This window comes from Rhinopithecus roxellana, chromosome 2 (genome assembly GCF_007565055.1).
Source record: "Rhinopithecus roxellana isolate Shanxi Qingling chromosome 2, ASM756505v1, whole genome shotgun sequence".
Classification (NCBI taxonomy): domain Eukaryota; kingdom Metazoa; phylum Chordata; class Mammalia; order Primates; family Cercopithecidae; genus Rhinopithecus; species Rhinopithecus roxellana.
The window spans coordinates 157,566,902-157,584,353 of record NC_044550.1 but is presented as its reverse complement, the minus strand read 5'-3'; positions in this window follow the sequence as shown (position 1 = coordinate 157,584,353).

The window sequence follows — 17,452 nt, the reverse complement described above, 5'->3', positions numbered from 1 at the left end:
AGGCCCACCCACCCAGGCTTCAAACACCCAACCCTGCCCCCTGGAGGATACCATCTAGGGGCCTGGTGATCTCCTCACCACATTCGTCATCATTAACACCTGAACATTCCTCCCTGAGGCCTGAGATCAGGCCCACACAGCCTGCCACTACCATAATTGCTGTCACTCACATGCATGCACCAAATAGGGGCCTGAGCACTGGGCTTCCCAGCCCATGGCAGCTACCATCAACAACAACATAGAGGGCTTGGGAGCCAGAGGATTGTCCCACCACTGCTATTGTCATTGCCAATGCACACCTACTGCTTTAGGGGCTTAGGGATCCAGATCCACCACTGCCACTGCCAGCACCTGAACAAGTCATATGGGGGTCCAAGAATAAGCCTGCCTTGACTCACTAACACCAGTGCCAGCATAAGTTGTCCTAGGGCCCAACTATAGGCATATTTGGTCTATTGCTGCCACCATTGCAAACCAAGGACTGGCCTGTCTGATGTCCCTGTGCCCAGCAAAACTTCACCACAGCCTCCACTAACAACTATACCCTAAGCCATTGAGGAAATCACATACATGACTGATGCTATTTCCAACTAAATAAATCATATAGAGACTACCCTACCGCACATACTAAGAAACAAAGCCAAAGTGCCCTGCACAACAAACACCATGGACACATCTTTAGGAAAAAGTCCCCCAGTACAAAAGCAAATTCAAGAAATTGAGAGAGTTAACTATTATATCAGGTGTACAGATATAAGGACAATGTAAGGACAAAATAAACATTAGAAAGCAAGGAAATACGATACTTCTAAAGGAACACAATAATTATCTAACAAAATATGCCAATAAAAAAGTTTATGAAATTTCAGAAAAATAGTTCAAAATAATGACATTAAAAATGTCGCTGATTTTACAGAGAACTCAGAAAAGCTATACTAACAGTTCAGAAAAAATAATTCAGGATATGAATAATAAACTTACCAAAAAGTTAGATATTATCAAAAAGAATCAAGCAAATCATGAAACTGAAGAATTCGGTGAGGGAAATAAAAAATACATTCAAAAACTTTAACAATAGGCTAGATGAAGCAGAAGAAAGAATTTCGGAACTTGACAAGTTGTTTTAAGATAATCTTGTCAGACAAAAGTTAAAAAGAATAAGAAGAAATGGAGCCTACACAACATACTGGACACCACAAAGTGACCAAATGTTGATGTATTGGTGTCCCAGAAGGCAAAGAAAAAATGAAAGGAACAGAAAACCTATTTAACAAAATAATGGCTGAAAAACACCCAATCTAGCAAGAGATTTAGACATTGAGATATGGAAGCTTCAAGATCCCCAAACAAGCACAAACAAAAAGGTTTTCTCCATAGTGCATTATAGTCAAGCTGTCAAAAGTCAAAACAAAAAAAGAATTATAAAACCGTTAAGAGATAAATGTCTAATCACTTACAAGGGAACTTATATTGGACATAGAGTAGATTTTTCAGGGGAAACCTTACAGGCCAGGAAATCAGATGATATACTAAAAGTGCTGGAAGAAAAACAAAAAAACCTCCTAACCAAGAATGTTATATCCAGCAAAGCTAACTTTCATAAATGAAGGAGAAATAAAGTACTTCTCGTACAAATGTTAGCTGAGAGAATTCACCACCACTAGACCAGTCCAACGAGAAATGCTTACATTAGTCCTATAAGCAGAAATAAAAGGAGGATAACTACCATTATGAAAACACAGAGAAGTACAAAACGCACTGGTAGACCGAAGACACCAATAAGGAAAAGAAAGAATTCAAATGTTACTAATACAGAAAACCACCATATCACAATGACAAACAATGAGGGAAAGAAAGAAACAAAACAACCATAAATAAATGAATAAAATGACACAAATAAGCCCTTACATATCAACAATAACCTTGAATGTAACTAAATTAGACTTTCCACTTAAGTAACATAGACTGGCTGAATGGATTTAAAAATAACTCAACTCTATGCTGCTGTAAGAACCTCATCTTAAGGTAAATACATATGTACATCAAAAATTAAAAGACAGCAAAAGATATTCCATAAAAAGAGGAACTAAAAATCCACAGGAGCAGGTATACTTATAATGGACATAGCAGACTTTAATTCTAAAACACTAAAAAGAGACAAAGAAAGTCATTCCATAATAACACAGGTATCAATCCAATAAGGGTTTATAACAATTCTCAATTTTATATATACACACACACACACACACACACACACATACACACACCCAACACCAGAGTGCCTATATACATAAAAAAAAATTAGATTCAAGAAGAGTGGGTTGAGGCCAGTTGTGGTGGCTCACACCTGTAATTTCAGCACCTTTGGGAGGCCGAGGTGGGTGGGTCACGAGGTCAGGAGATTGAGACTATCATGGCCAACATGGTGAAACCCCGTCTCTACTAAAAACACAAAAATTAGCTGGGTGTGGTGGCACACACCTGTAATCCCAGCTACTCGGGAGGCTGAGGCAAGAGAATCGCTTGAACCCGAGAGGTGGAGGTCACAGTGAGCCGAGATCGCGCCACTGTATGCCAGGCTGGTGACAAGAGTGAGGCTCTGTCTAGGAAAAAAAAAAAAAAAAAAAAAAAAAACAGTGGGTTGACTGTGGGGGCTCACACCTGTAATCCTAGCACGTTGGGAGGCTGAAGCAGGTAAATACCTTTAGCCTAGGAGTTGAAGACCAGTCTGGGCAACATGGTGAAACACTTATCTCCACAAAATACATAAAAATTAGCTGGGCATGGTGGTGTAGACCTGCAGTGTCAGCTACTCAGTATTCTGCAGCAGGAGGACAAAGCAAGTACCAGGCTGGTACTGAGAGAGTGAAACACTGGGTCAAACAAATGAACAAACATTTAAAGGGAGAGATAGACACCAATGACTCCAGTATCATGATAGTTCGGGACTTCAAAACCCCACTGCCAGAATTAGAAAGGTCATCTAGACAGAAAATTAACAAATAAACATTGGATTTAACCAAATTTTAGACCAAATGAACATGAAGGACGTTTACAGAATATTCCCTCCAATCTCCAGGACTGACCATTTATTAGGTGAAAAACAAGTTTTGACAAAGCTTTACAAATTGACATCATGTTAATTATATTCACAGACCAGAATAGAATAAAACTAGAATCAATAACAAGAGAAACTTTGGAAACTACATTACATAAAAATTAAGCAGCATGCTCCGGAATGACGATTGGGTCAAGAAATAAATTCAAAAGAACATTTAAAAAAATTCCTTGAAATAAATGAAAATTAAAACCCATAACAAGTTGGCTACAGCAAAATCAGTACTAAGAGGAAACTTTATAGCAGTAAATATCTACATCAAAAAAGCAAAAAAGATTTGAAATAAACAATATAATGATGCACACTAATAATGAGTAATGAGATTGAATTGGTAATAATAATGAAAAAAACCTTCCAACAATGAAAAATTCAGGACCAGATGCCTTTACCACTGAATTCTGCAAACTTACAAGCAAGAACTAATGCTAATACTCTTCAAACTATTCCAAAACACAGAAGAGGAAGGAATAGTCCCAAACTCCTATTATGAGGCCATAATTACTATGAGACTATATTAAACTAAAACACTTCTGCATAGCAATGGTAACAACAGATTGAACAGACAATCTGATGAATGAGATACAATATTTGCAAACAATTCATTAAGCAGGGGACTAATATTTGGAATATACAGGGAACTCAACAGGAAAAAAATCAAATAGTCTCATCAAAAAGGGGGCACAGGACATGAATAAACATTTCTCCAAAGGAGACATACAAATGGTCAACAGGTATATGAAAAAAATGCTCAACATCACTAATAATCAGTGAAATGCAAACAAAAACCACAATGAGATATAATCTTATCCCAGTTAGAATAATTATAATTAAGAAGACAAAAAACAACAGATGTTGGTGAGGATGTAGAGAAAAAGGAACTATTATACATTTTTGGAGGGAATGTAAATTAGTAAAGCACCATAGAAAACATAATGGTGATTTCTCATAAAATTGTACATAGAACTACCATACTATTCAGCAATCTCACTATTGGGTATGTATCCAAAAGAAGAGAAATTCATGTATCAAAGGGATACTTGCACCGCCATATGTATTGTAACATTATTCACAATAGCAAAGGCATGGAATCAATCCGAGTGCCCATCAACAGATGAATGAATAAAGAAAACTTGGCATATACACACAATAGAATACTGTTCAGCCATTACAAAGGAATGATATCATGTCTTTGGAGCAGCATGAATGGAACTGGAAGTCATTACGTTAAGTGAACTAAGCCAGGCACAGAACAAAAAATATTATGTTTTCTCACTTATATGTGGGAGCTAAAAAAGTTGAATTCATGAAGTAGAGAGTAGAGTGATAAGATACCAAAGGGCCTGTGAGGTGAAGGAGTATAAAGAGAGTTTATCCATGTGGGAATTCAAGATGAGATTTAGGTGGGGACATAGCCAAACCATATCACAAAGATAGAAGGAATAAGTTCTAATGTTTGATAACAGAGTAGGGTGACTATATTTAACAACAATATATTGTATATTCCAATGTAGTTGGAAGAGAGACTTAAAATGTTTCTAACACATAGAAATGATAACTACTCTGGCTTATGGAAACCCCAAATATCCTGACTTGATCATTACACATACTATGTATGTACCAAAATATTATATGGCTCCATAAACATGTATGAATACTGTGTATCAATAATAAATAAATGAATGCATAAATTTGAGAGTTTGCTTTTTCAATGCAAAAAAGAAATAGTTTACCACGTATGATTTGTATGACAAGGTGCAAATGACTTAATTTCTCTTTCTTTATGTAAATAGAAACAATAATTACACAATAATTATCACATAATTACTTGCTAATTTAAATAACATGGCAACATACAGACAGCAGCTTATCAGGGTCTCACACAATGTCTTTGGCTCATAAATATCTGTTGAATGATTATGTATATAAAAAATTAATGTTCTGGGAATTAAAACGTGCCAAATATATTATGACATACACCAGCACCCAGTGCACAGTAATTGCTAAAAATATATTTCTTCTTTTTCCTCTATATTTTCACAATGACTAGGAAATCTCAAGTTAGCAATAGGATTTCATGGGCATGACAGTTAGTAAACTCGAGAGCAATTAATACTACTGGGTAAAAAAGGTATTTTTCTGAATCTCTTTGGGCTTGCTTTACTGTTGTGTGCAATATTCTCACATTATATATTTATTTGTAAAGAAACAGTGATTTATCAATTTTTCTCTCTAAAGAACCTTGTTTTGAGTGTCATGATAGCTTACCGTACAGGGAAAGCCAAGTTCCTCTCAAAAAGAATACTATTTTACTAGAGACAAAACAAGCTTAGTCCTTGAAAATACTATCAAAGGAAAAATATAAACCAATATGACTTTTAGTGTCAAAATCCATGCCATAAGAAAGGGCATGTCTGGAGCCAGGTGGACTTAGTTGGAGGAGATTACTGGAGATGGAATTTCTTTTTGTCCATTAAATGTGACATTTATTTGTTTAGCAACTGGCACACTACCAGGTGTTCTACATACAATATTTTAAATATGATACATCATAATATACATGATATATTTTAGGTGATACATCGTAATCATCCAAAGTCTATCATTTAAGTTAGCATTAACTCTTGAGTGTTGAACATTCTATGGGATTTGTACAAATGCATAATGACATTTATTCACTATCATAGTTTCTTTCAGAGTATTTTCCTAAATCTCATGTCCTCCCATTGCAAACACAATCATGGCCTTTCAACAGTCTCTCAAAGTCTTAATTCATTCCAGCATCAACACAAAATTCCATGTCCAAAGTTACAACTGAGACAAGCAAGTTCTCTCTGCCTATGAACATGTAAAATCAAAAGCAAGTCAGTTAATTCTGAGATACAGTGGGGTTACAGGCATTGGGTAAATACACCTGATCCAAATGGGAGAAATTGACCCAAACAAAGGGCTTGCAGGTGCCATGCAAGTCTGAAATCCAAGAAGGCAGTCATTAAGCCTTAACATTCCAAAATGATCTCCTTTGACTCCATGCCTCACATCCAGGGCTCACTGATGCAAGAAGTAGGCTCCCATGGCCTTGGCCATCTCTGCCCTGTGGCTTTGCAGGATACAGCCCCTCTCCTGCCTGCCTTCTTGAGCTGATGCTGAGTGTCTGTGGCTTTTCCAGGTGCATGGTGCAAACTATCAGTGGATCTACCACTGTGGGGTCTGGAAGACAGTGGCCCTCTTCCTACTGCTCCACTAGGCCGTGCCCTATTAGGGACTCTGTGTGGTGGCTTCAATCCCACATTTCCCTTCCACACTGCCCTAGCAGAAGTTTTTCATGAGGGCCCTGCTGCTGCAGCAAACTTCTGCCTGGTCATTCACACATTTTCATACATCCTCTGAAATCCCAAACCTCAATTATTGACTTCTCTGCATCTGCAGGGCCAACACCATTTGAACACTGCCCATGCTTGGGGCTTGCACCCTCTGAAGGAATGGCCTGAGCTGTAAATTGATCCCTTTTAGCCATGATTAGAGCTGAAGCACCTGGGAATTAAGGCACCATGTCACATGGCTGCACAGAGCAGGGGGACCCTGGGCTTGGCCCATGAAATTAACTTTTCCCTCCTAGGCCTCTGGGCCTGTGATGAAAGGGGCTGTTACAAAAGTCTCTGACATGCCCTGGAGACATTTTCCCCATTATCTTGGTGATTAACATTCAGCTCCTCATTACTTATGCAAATTTTTGTAGCCAGCTTCAATTTCCGTCCAAAATGGGGTTTTCTTTTCCAACACATCATTAGGTTGCAAATTTTCCAAACTTTTATGCTCTACTTTCTCTGAAAGCTTTCCCTGTAGACATTTTGTCTGCCAGATACCCTAAATCATCTCTCCCAAGTTCAAAGCTCCACAGATCTCTAGGGTAATGGCAAAATGCCACCAGTCTCTTTGCATAGCAAGAGTGACCTTTACTCCAGTTCCCAACAAGTTCCTTATCTCCATCTGAGACCCCTTAGCCTGGGCCTCAGTGTCCATATTACTACAATCATTTTGGTCAAAGCTACGCAAGAAGACTCTAGGAAGTTCCAAATTTCCCACATCTTCCTGTCTTCTGAGCCCTCCAAGTGTCTAGAAAGTTGCAAATTTTCCCACACTTCCTTATATTCTTCTGAGCCTTCCAAAATGTTCCAGCCTGTACCTGTTACCCAGTTCCAAAGTCACATCCACATTTTCAGGTTATCTTTATAGCAGCACCCCACTCCCAGTATGAATTTACTGTATCAGTCTATTCTCATGTTGCTATAAGGCATACTCAAGACTGAGTAATTTATAAAGAAAAGATGTTGGCCTGGCACGGTGGCTCATGCCTCTAATCTCAGCACTTTGGGAGGCCGAGGCGGGCATATCACGAGGTCAGGAGATGGAGACCATCCTGGCTAACATGGTGAAACCCCATCTCTACTAAAAATACCAAAAATTAGCCAGGCTTCGTGGAGGATGCCTGTAGTCCCAGCTACTCAGGAGGCTGAGATGGGAAAATGGTGTGAATCCAGGAGGTGGAGCTTGCAGTGAGCCGAGATGCTACCACTGCACTGCATCCTGGGTGACAGAGTGAGACTCCAAATCAAAAAAAAAACAAAAACAAAAACAAAAACAAAAAAACAGAAAAGATGTTTAATTGACTCACAGTTCTGCATAGTTGGGGAGGTCTCCAGAAACTTACAATCATGGTGGCAGGGGAAGTAAGCATGTTGTTCTTAACAGGGCGGCAGGAAAGAGAAGTGCCAAGCAAAGAAGAAAAAATTCCTTATAAAACCATCAGATCTAATAAGAGCTCGTTATCACGAGAATAACATGAGGATAACTGCCCTTCCGTTTCAATTACCTCTCACTGGGTCCCTCTCATGACAGTTGCTAACCTCCATGCAATGAAAAATCCACTTGTAACTTTTGACTCATCAAAACTTAACTGCTAATGGCTTACTGTTGACCAGAAGCCTGACTGACAACATAAACAGTTCATTAACACATATTTTGTATGTTATATGCATATAATGCATATTACAATATTACAATGAAGTAGGCTAGAGAAAAGTAAATTATAAGAAAATCATAAGTAAAAGAAAATATATTTATTTTTCTTTAAGTAGAAGTGGATCATCATAAAGGTTTTCATTCTCATCATCTTCACATTGAGATGGCTGAGATGAAGGAGGAAGAGGAGGGTTTGGTTTTGCTCTCTCAGGGGTAGCAGAGGCAGAAAAAGTTCATATATAAGCAGATCCACACAATTGAAACCCATGGTGTTCAATGGTCAACTGTATTTATATGGGCATATTTCTGGGCTCTGTATTGTTCCATTGATCTATTAATCTTTTGTTTTATCAATACCAGACTGTCTTGATTACTGATTTTATTTTTATCTTTGTGTTTGTAAGATGGTTGACAGCATCAACTAAGAGTAAGTGTTCTCAGTAGAGAAAAAGAGAGAGGAGAGAGAGAAAGAGAGATTGTTTCCAAAACCATCCAACAAAAGTTGTCAGTCTTCTACTGTTGACTCACTTCTGAATAAATTTTTATGGCAAAGCACATAAAGGAGGCTGATAGTTCAAAATATCAGAACTAATCACTGGAAAAGTGGATGAGGAAGACTTTTAATTTTAACTGACACATCAAGAATCTAAAGAAATCTAGATCTCTACATCTATATTAACAGTTGTAGAAATGATAAATTTAATCACGTGCCTTGGAAAGGAAAGGAAATGAAGGAAATGATAGATTTACTAAGCTAATTAAAAACAGAATAACGTTGAATTTTCTAAGATGACATTTTGAGAAAAACAATGGAAAAAGTAGAGGTACTAAACACATTATTTAATTCACACCCTTCTGAGACAATAATATGTCCTCTGGATTACATATATGTCTCAAAAAGATGTTTGACATAATTTAGCTCTGTGTTCCCACTCAAATCTCATCTCGAATTGTGATCCCCATGTGTCAAAGGAGGCAGCTGGTGGGAGGTCATTGCATCGGGGGGCAGATTTTCCCCATGGTCTTCTTGTGATAGTGAGTTTTCATGAGACCTGGTTGTTTGATAAATATCTGGTGTTTCCCCCTTCTCACTCTCTTTCTCCTGCCACTATGTAAAATGTGCCTTGCTTCCCCTTCACCTTCTACCATAAGTGTAAGTTTCCTGAGGCATTCCCAGCCATGGGGAACTGTGAATCAATTAAACCTCTTTCCTTTGTAAATTACCCAGTCTCAGATAGCATCTTTATAGCAGTGTGAGAACAGAGTGATAGTGTCTCAGTTCGAGTACAGATGAGCTGGATGTCATAATAATATAAATTCTGACATATCGTCTGTGCTTGAGTTCTGACAATGCCAATTCCTAGTTGCATTACTTTGGACAGATAATGATGTATGTCCCACTCTGTTTCCTCATCTATAAAATGTTAATAACAATGGTAACTGCTTTTCACTGTTTCTGTAAACATGATCAAATGTATATAATGTATATAATGCTCAGTAAAATGCCTGACATTTGTAAACTCAATTTATGCTAGCTAATAATTTGGTTGAGATCAATCAAGCATTAGACTTATGAAGATTTATACATTTGTTCTGTAAAGCCATGTATCTGCTTGTTGTTACTATCTAATATTCTGCCTAAATTACTTCCAGTCAGTGTCATTGTTTCTATCTGTGAAGAATTAAAAGAAGAGTGATAGGAACAAGGATAAACAACAAATTGTTTTGGCATTCTTATAAACGGGCTTTCATCTTTGATTTGCTTTCCTGTTCCAGGAATTTGTTTATTTGCATAAAGACAAAAATAAAAGCTACTAAGGGCTTCATGCCATGCAATCAGAGGAAAACTTGGCATGGCTTTGAAACTCTGTGATCAAAGCACTTGGGAAAACACGTTAGGGGTACCCGAGAATATTTGGTTTTGTGATGGGTTACATGCGATGTTAAAGGGCTTTAATTTAAAGGCACAAAAGAGCATAGACTAGAGAAAAATATAACATATTCAAAGGTACCTGATTGCTTTTAGTTGTCATTACATGAGGTTATTACCACCACTGACCTTCAGTCATAATCAGCTTCACATATATAGTAAAGCGTTGGACAATTAAGAATCCTGATGTCAAGAGAGAACTTTTGGAATCACAAATCCTTGAGTCTTCTCCCTTTCTGCCACCTGCTTGGTGACCACCATCTTGGGAAAGCTGGTTAACATCTATAATAATGGATTTCCTCATCTAATATATTGGTATAATAACATCGATCTCAGGGTTTTTGAAATCATTAAATATATATAAAGCCCAGCATGGTAGCTCTCACCTGCAGTCCTAGCTACTCGGGAGTATGTGATTATGGAGTATCCAGTGTGTGACGTAAAAGTACATGTGTCTTATAGTAAAGCACTCCATAATCACATACTTTATTTTTGATGTGTTTATATGTTCATATACATCACTTGTTATAAAACACACTTTAAGTCCATTACAAAGCTTGTATCTACCTTAAACAATGCGTGCTTGTATATAATAATTTTTTAAAAGAAAGAAATATAAATAATAGAAGGGCTGGAACACCAAATGAATACAGGAATGACGCTAATATAAAAATACAAACCCTAAAATTTCTTTATATATTCTGAGGGTAAGCTAGTTTCAGATTTTTCTCTAAGGTTTTGTAGGAAGAGAAAAATTGGCCACACTAACGCCATTTTAAAATATGCCTCCAACTGTAAGAGGCAGGGACACCTGAGGTGAAAAGGTAAACGACTTGTGTAACATTTGGCTAAAAGCCTAGAAATTAACTCAAGTCCTGAAACACGTCCTGGGACACTGCTCCCGGAACGATTGTTCAAGTCCCGGAACACGTTTCGGAACGGTGCTCCGGGAACACAGCTCCCTGAGTGATTGTTTCAAAGTGGCTTGCTCGGAAGGGCCCTCCTGAGCAAACAACAGAGGGTGCCCAAAGTAACAGTTGGACTTAATAGAAGGAGCTTACCCGAAAGAAGAGCTCAACGCTGCTGTGGTCGTGTGCTGGGGGCCGCCCCAACTCCAACTGCAGGACCCCGGGCGTCCGCCTTCCGACTCCAGTGATGATTCTTCCTGCGGTCTGGTGAGCCTTGGTTACATGTTGTCTTCTATTGTTAGTTCTTTTATACCTACTTAAGGCTGCTTTTGCTGTGATATTTGCTTAATTCTTTTTTTTTTTTTTTTTTTTTTTTTTTTTGAGATGGAGTCTCACTCTGTCACCCAGGCTGGAGGGCAGTGGTGCAATCTCGGGTCACGGCAGTTTCGCCTCCGGGTTCCAGCAATTCTCCAGTCTCAGCTTCCCAAGGAGCTGGGATTACAGGCGTGCGCCACCACACCGGCTAATTTTTGTATTTTTCGAAGAGACTGGTTTTCACTATGTTGACCAGGCTGGTCTCAAACTCCAGACCTTAGGTGACCCGCCCCCGGGGGCCTCCAGAAGTGCTGGGATTATAGGCGTGAGCCGCTAAGCCTGGCCTTGCTTACGACTGCAGGCTCCCGGGCGTCTCCCTTCCGACTCCGGTGACGGGGCTTCCTGTGGTCTTATGAGCTTCCGGTTACATTTTATTGAGCTTTGGTTACATTTTGGCTTCTCTTGTTATAAGGCTGATTTTCTATTGCTATTTGCTTAAAGTAAAAAAGTTTTAGTTTACCCCTCCCTCCCACTTGAGTGCTCTGCTGTCCTTCCGACACCATCTTGAAATAAATTTATTCAAAGATTAAAAAAAAAAAAAAAAAAAAGGCAGTACGAACTCTGCATTAATTCACAGACCCCATTACATAATGTAAAACAACCAGTCAGTAAAAGCAAAACTCTTCATTCATTACTGAGGCTCCTACTTGTGAAGCTGCTGGGGAGGTGACGGGAGGACAACTGGCTGCACCCCTCAAACACTGCTCTGGCAGCCCAGTCCCCACAGCTCCGTTTCTGAGCCCTGGCGTCCACTACTGTCTGGCCTATGGGCAGTACGCTCCTCAGTTTGGTTTCCCTCTGCTCTGCCCACACCTTGGTAACTAGACCTGCATTAATTAGCTTCCACTGGGTTATGCTGAGATAAAAACTACCCCCACACTTTAGTGTCTTTTAACAATAGTTTATCGCTTACGTTGTGTGGAAATCACCGGAGGTCGGTGGCAGCTCTGCTCCACCCATCTCCTCATGTTGAAGAGGATGAGTCCAGACTGAAGATGCAGCCCCTATGTGGAATATGCCACTTCTGAGGCGGAGAGGAAGAACCTCAAAGCTGCCAGAAACAAGCAGTGCTCTTAAAGCTTTCATTCACACTTTGGGAGGCCAAGGCGGGCGGATCAGGAGGTCAGGATATCGAGACCATCCTGTCTAACAGGGTGAAACCCCGTCTCTACTAAAAAAAAAAAAAAAAAGCCAGGCGCTGTGGCAGGCGCCTGTAGTCCCAGGTACTCGGGAGTCTGAGGCAGGAGAATGGCGTCAACCCGGGAGGAGGAACTTGAAGTGAGCGGAAATCGCGCCACTGCACTCCAGCCTGGGCGACAGAGAGAGACTCCATCTCAAAAAAAAAAAAAAAAAAAGCTTTCATTGAGCTCTGACTTATCCTGTCCCATGTCATGAGTGTGTCAGTGTGTAGTGTACCCTGCCAAAGGGGCAGGGACATGTTCTTCTCCCAAAAGAAGGCCTCTTGAGGGATAGAACTCTGGGGTGTGGTTGGAGGGTGTGTATAGGTGAGAGGATGATGGAGATGTAATTCTCTTACAGGAAGGGTGACTGCTGCTCAACGGGAATGGTAATATAATCTGCAGCCTTTTAAAACTTTGCTCAACTTTGTCAATCAGAGTCACTTGTTGTCTCCTAGCATTCTGACCTTTACATTGTTTAGGGGAGAAAGAAAACAGAAACTCCAATTGAGGAGAGATGATACTCAGTAACAAAATCTTGGCAATAAACATATTGACAAAATGAATATTCATACATGTTTTTAAAATGTAAACAAAATGTTTAAAAAATATGTGTTATTGTTTGCTATATTCCCTCTTTAAACTATCATGACTTCTTAAATTATCTTACCGGTACCTACCTACTCACTGCACACTTTGCAGAAGAGGAGTCTTTCTAAGGCTGCGTATACATTTGCCACAGAACCAAATGGGTTTTCTTTACTATTAGTTTTATATATTCCTCTAGGTCATTAATTTTATAAAAGATTCAAGGGTATTTATTTGTGTTGGTAAACTATAATCCATAATTCTCATTTATTTATTTATTGTAGAGACAGGATCTCATTATGTTGCCCAGGCTGGTCTCAGATACCTGGCCTCAGGCAGTCCTCCTGCCTAGGCTTCCCAAAGTGCTGGGACTAGACATGAGCCACTGCACCTGGCCCATAATCCATCAATCATTGCACCAATCTACTATACCAGCCCTTTCGGTTATTTCTTTTTTTTTTTTTTTCTTTTTTACTATTGTAATTTCACTATGCATTTGTCAAATTATTTTCCTTAAATTTTTTAAAGTCACATCAAGATTTCAAATCTTATCTCTTTTAAATCTCTTGGTAGTTAGCATTAATGGCCATCCAGAAAAAAATATCAATTTTTATTTTCTTTAGGGGTCTCTTTCCTTTACACCTTTCATTATGTATCTTTAAAATTATTATTTTTTTAAAAGCTTCAAAAATTTTTGTGGGTACATGAGAATTCAGATCTTCCTGGAGGCTCAAAGGATCTTCCTGCCTCCACCTCCCACGTAACTGGGACTAGCGCATTTGTCTAGCACATTAAAGGTGGTTCCTTGTAGAGATAATGTACAACCACATATTTATTTACTATTTATCTACCTCTTTATGTAATCTACAAAAGAAAACCATGAACACCTGTGTATATATACATATGTCCTTAAATGTACATATGTATTCACCACCATGCCTGGCTTATTTTAAAATTTTTTTGTAGAGATGAGGTCTCACTATGTTGCCCAGATTGATTTTGAACTCCTGGGCTCAAGCAATCCTCCCACTTTGGACCCTCAAAGTGCCAGGATTATAGGCGTAAGCCACTCATGTTTGTAATAACTGAGTTCAGTTGCCTCATCAGGAGATATTTCTGAATTTTCTTGGTTCATTAGAACTAGAAGATCTGAATTCTCATCTGGTAATTTTGGTGTCATGTGCTTTCAAAACAAATAGAAGGTCTTCTTACTCATTTGGAATGTGTCAATTTGTGAACAATTGTGAATATATATGTAATAGAACTACTTTATTGAGAATGAAAGGAGTGCAGTCTAGCATGTGGATTATAATTTTACCCTCAGTCTCTCTCTCACAATGTCACTGGAACACCTAACCCTTTTTATTGCCTTTTCCTATACCTTATTCTCCTCACTTTAAACTCCGTGTTTTCCAAGAGTAAAGCCATGTTATCGTCAGATTAAACAAGGCTCTCGAAGCTACTCTTCACTGTTACTCTTCACCTAGAGTGTCTGGTGATTTTTCTCTTGCTGTTAAATAGCTTTAGAATGTGGCTCCTGCTCCCTACTGTATTCACAGTTGCCACTGGTCTTCTCACTCTTCCTACCATCATTCATGGCCTGGAATGGAGGTTTCTCTTCCATCAGTGACTATTGATGGAGAAAGAGACGGGAAAGGGAGGGGAGGGGAGGGGAGGGGAGGGGAGGGGATGAGCTTCTTGCTCATTCCGCAAAGGACATGCTGAAACTTCTTGTGCTGTATGGGCTTTACTTTCATGAACGTTAAGATGTTTTCTTTTTGGGCGTTATCAGGGAACAATAAAAGGATAGCTTACAATCGAAAGTCTTCTTTTTTTAATAATAGTAAATTGATTTTCCAGGAACATCTTAGTCAAAGTGTCAGTATCTGCCATATGGAAAAATTTCTTTGAGTATCTGCCATACTTATCTGCTGTCTCTAAATATCTGCTATAAGTACTCCTGCCTTTCCTTTGTTTCAGAATCTTAATTTTTATATCTTAGTCCCAGTTTTCTTCCAGTACTTTTTTATAGTAGGCCTAGGTTTTCATGCAGTAGAAGACACATTGGTCTACCAGGATATTCTACTATTCCCAAAGTAGACTTACTAATTAAGTTCCATGGTCTTAAAAAATATTTGACTTTGTGGTTATCTGCCTTTTCTGTTTAAGGGAACATATCTGATGTTGAAGCCATTTTTTTTGCCTTATTTTAGCCTATCCTAAAGGTTACATATACATCCATTGATAAATTAGCAGGACCAGCAAGTATTAATTTGGCATGTAGCTGCCAGAGCCTTGTTTAATCTGATGATAACATGACTTTACTCTTGGAAAACATAAAGTTTAAATAACAATTTTATAGAAATGATCTCATTTTATCTTTATAAGAGGACAACAAATTGTACTTCATTTTATGGGGGAAAATCTAAGTAAGGCTTAGAGAAACTAAACCACTTGCCCATAGTTAGCCTGCAAGAGAGTGAAATAACTAGTGTTTCCCCTCGGGCTTTCTGTCTCTCATTACTAAATAATTAAATTTCCAAACTGTACTTTTGGACACCAGACATTGTCTTGAAAGGCTCATCTGTTTCTTATTTGAAACTAGATGTAGTTTTGAAATCAACTCATCCTTCCCCTCTCAAACTGGTTTCTTCTCTTATATTATCAATATTCCCCTAGAAATCTGGGGGCCTTTTGTCAGCCATTAACCCTTCCCCTCACGTACACACATACATACTTGTCAAGTCCTAGTGACTTTACTCCTAAGTGTTTTTTGAACTTTTCTCCTTACACAATGCTCCTACTTCCATTTCCTTAGTTCTGAACCTTGAAACTCCTCACAGGAATCACTACACTATCTTTTCAACTGGTGCTCTTCTCTCCAAAGATTTCTTGCCACCAACAGAGCATGATCAAATAGATATGACTCATTGTATTAAAATAGATATGAGATCCACTATAAACAGACCTTTTTCTACCTCAGCAATGCATCATTTGACACTCCCTGTCTCGTAGTCTATGCTTTAGAAATCCTGATTTACCAATTACCTACATTTTCTGCAGTTCATCTTTCTCTTATCTCTATATTTTCTATTTACTGCTCTTTCTGCTGGAGATTTCTTTATCTTCTCCATATGCCTCATTCCTTTTTGTTGACCCATTGCCTTCATCATGCAACTTTCACTAACATCTTCAATTATTGTGCAAGGGATCACTTCCTGGTGTTGCTATAACACCACAATACAATGTTAATACATTTATTGCTGTACATTATTAGGTATTAAGATTTATATCATTTTCAATGTGTTGGTATAATGTATTTATCTCTTTATTTGATAATTAAATATTTATGTCAGATATCTTGTCTGTTTATATGCTCTCCTAACTAAACTGTAATCTTTTAAAGGGAATTATTTTTACTGACTCCTTTTTCTAGCATATTAAAGGTGGTACCTTGTAAAGATAATGTACAATCACATATTTATTTACTATTTATCTACCTCATTATGTAATCTATAAATAGAAACCATGAACATCTATCTGTGTATATATACATATATCCTTAAATGTACATATATATGGACATACAGGTGCACATATACATACATGAGATATATACGCAAATATCCATGTGTGTATACAACATATATTTATGTGCTCTTTTTTTCTGTCCATCTCCAACTGAAAGGATGCATGTTCTTTGAATTTAAAGTTTGGAATATAAAGACTTGAAGAAATATTTTACACAAAATTCAACATCTGATTCTAAAATCCAAACCCTACTCTAAGGAATATGCTTGTGTGAGCCAGTAAAACTATATGAGTTGGGCATGAGTTGGATGGAAGGATATAGAGGGTTTTGCACTAGTTTCTCAGCTGCTCCCTGATTAGGATAATGTCTTTGGTTGTGTATTGAGGTTAAGTTGTCGACAAAGGTGATACTATCATCTTCCCCACAGTATTATATAAAATATAAAATGTTTAGTGTAAGTGAATCCAAGAATGTAGAAAGGTCAAATCCTTAGAAAAATTCCTGTAATTCACAAAGTCTGTGCATTCTGAGAAGTGAATACCAAAATAAAAATGCAATTTGTTTTATATGTTGTACATAATCATTACACACTATGCAAACATATTCATTAAAGGGATTTTAAAGTATAGATTAAATAAGTAATGATGATTCAAATATATAATATTAAGCAGAAATATTTTGTGGATTGCTAAATAAGGGGGTAAAGTATTTAATATCCTGGATAATTTGTTGGGCTTTTGGATAGGTTGAAAACACATTTTTCCCCATTTAAAATAAGCCATACAGGCTTCCACTATCAGAAAT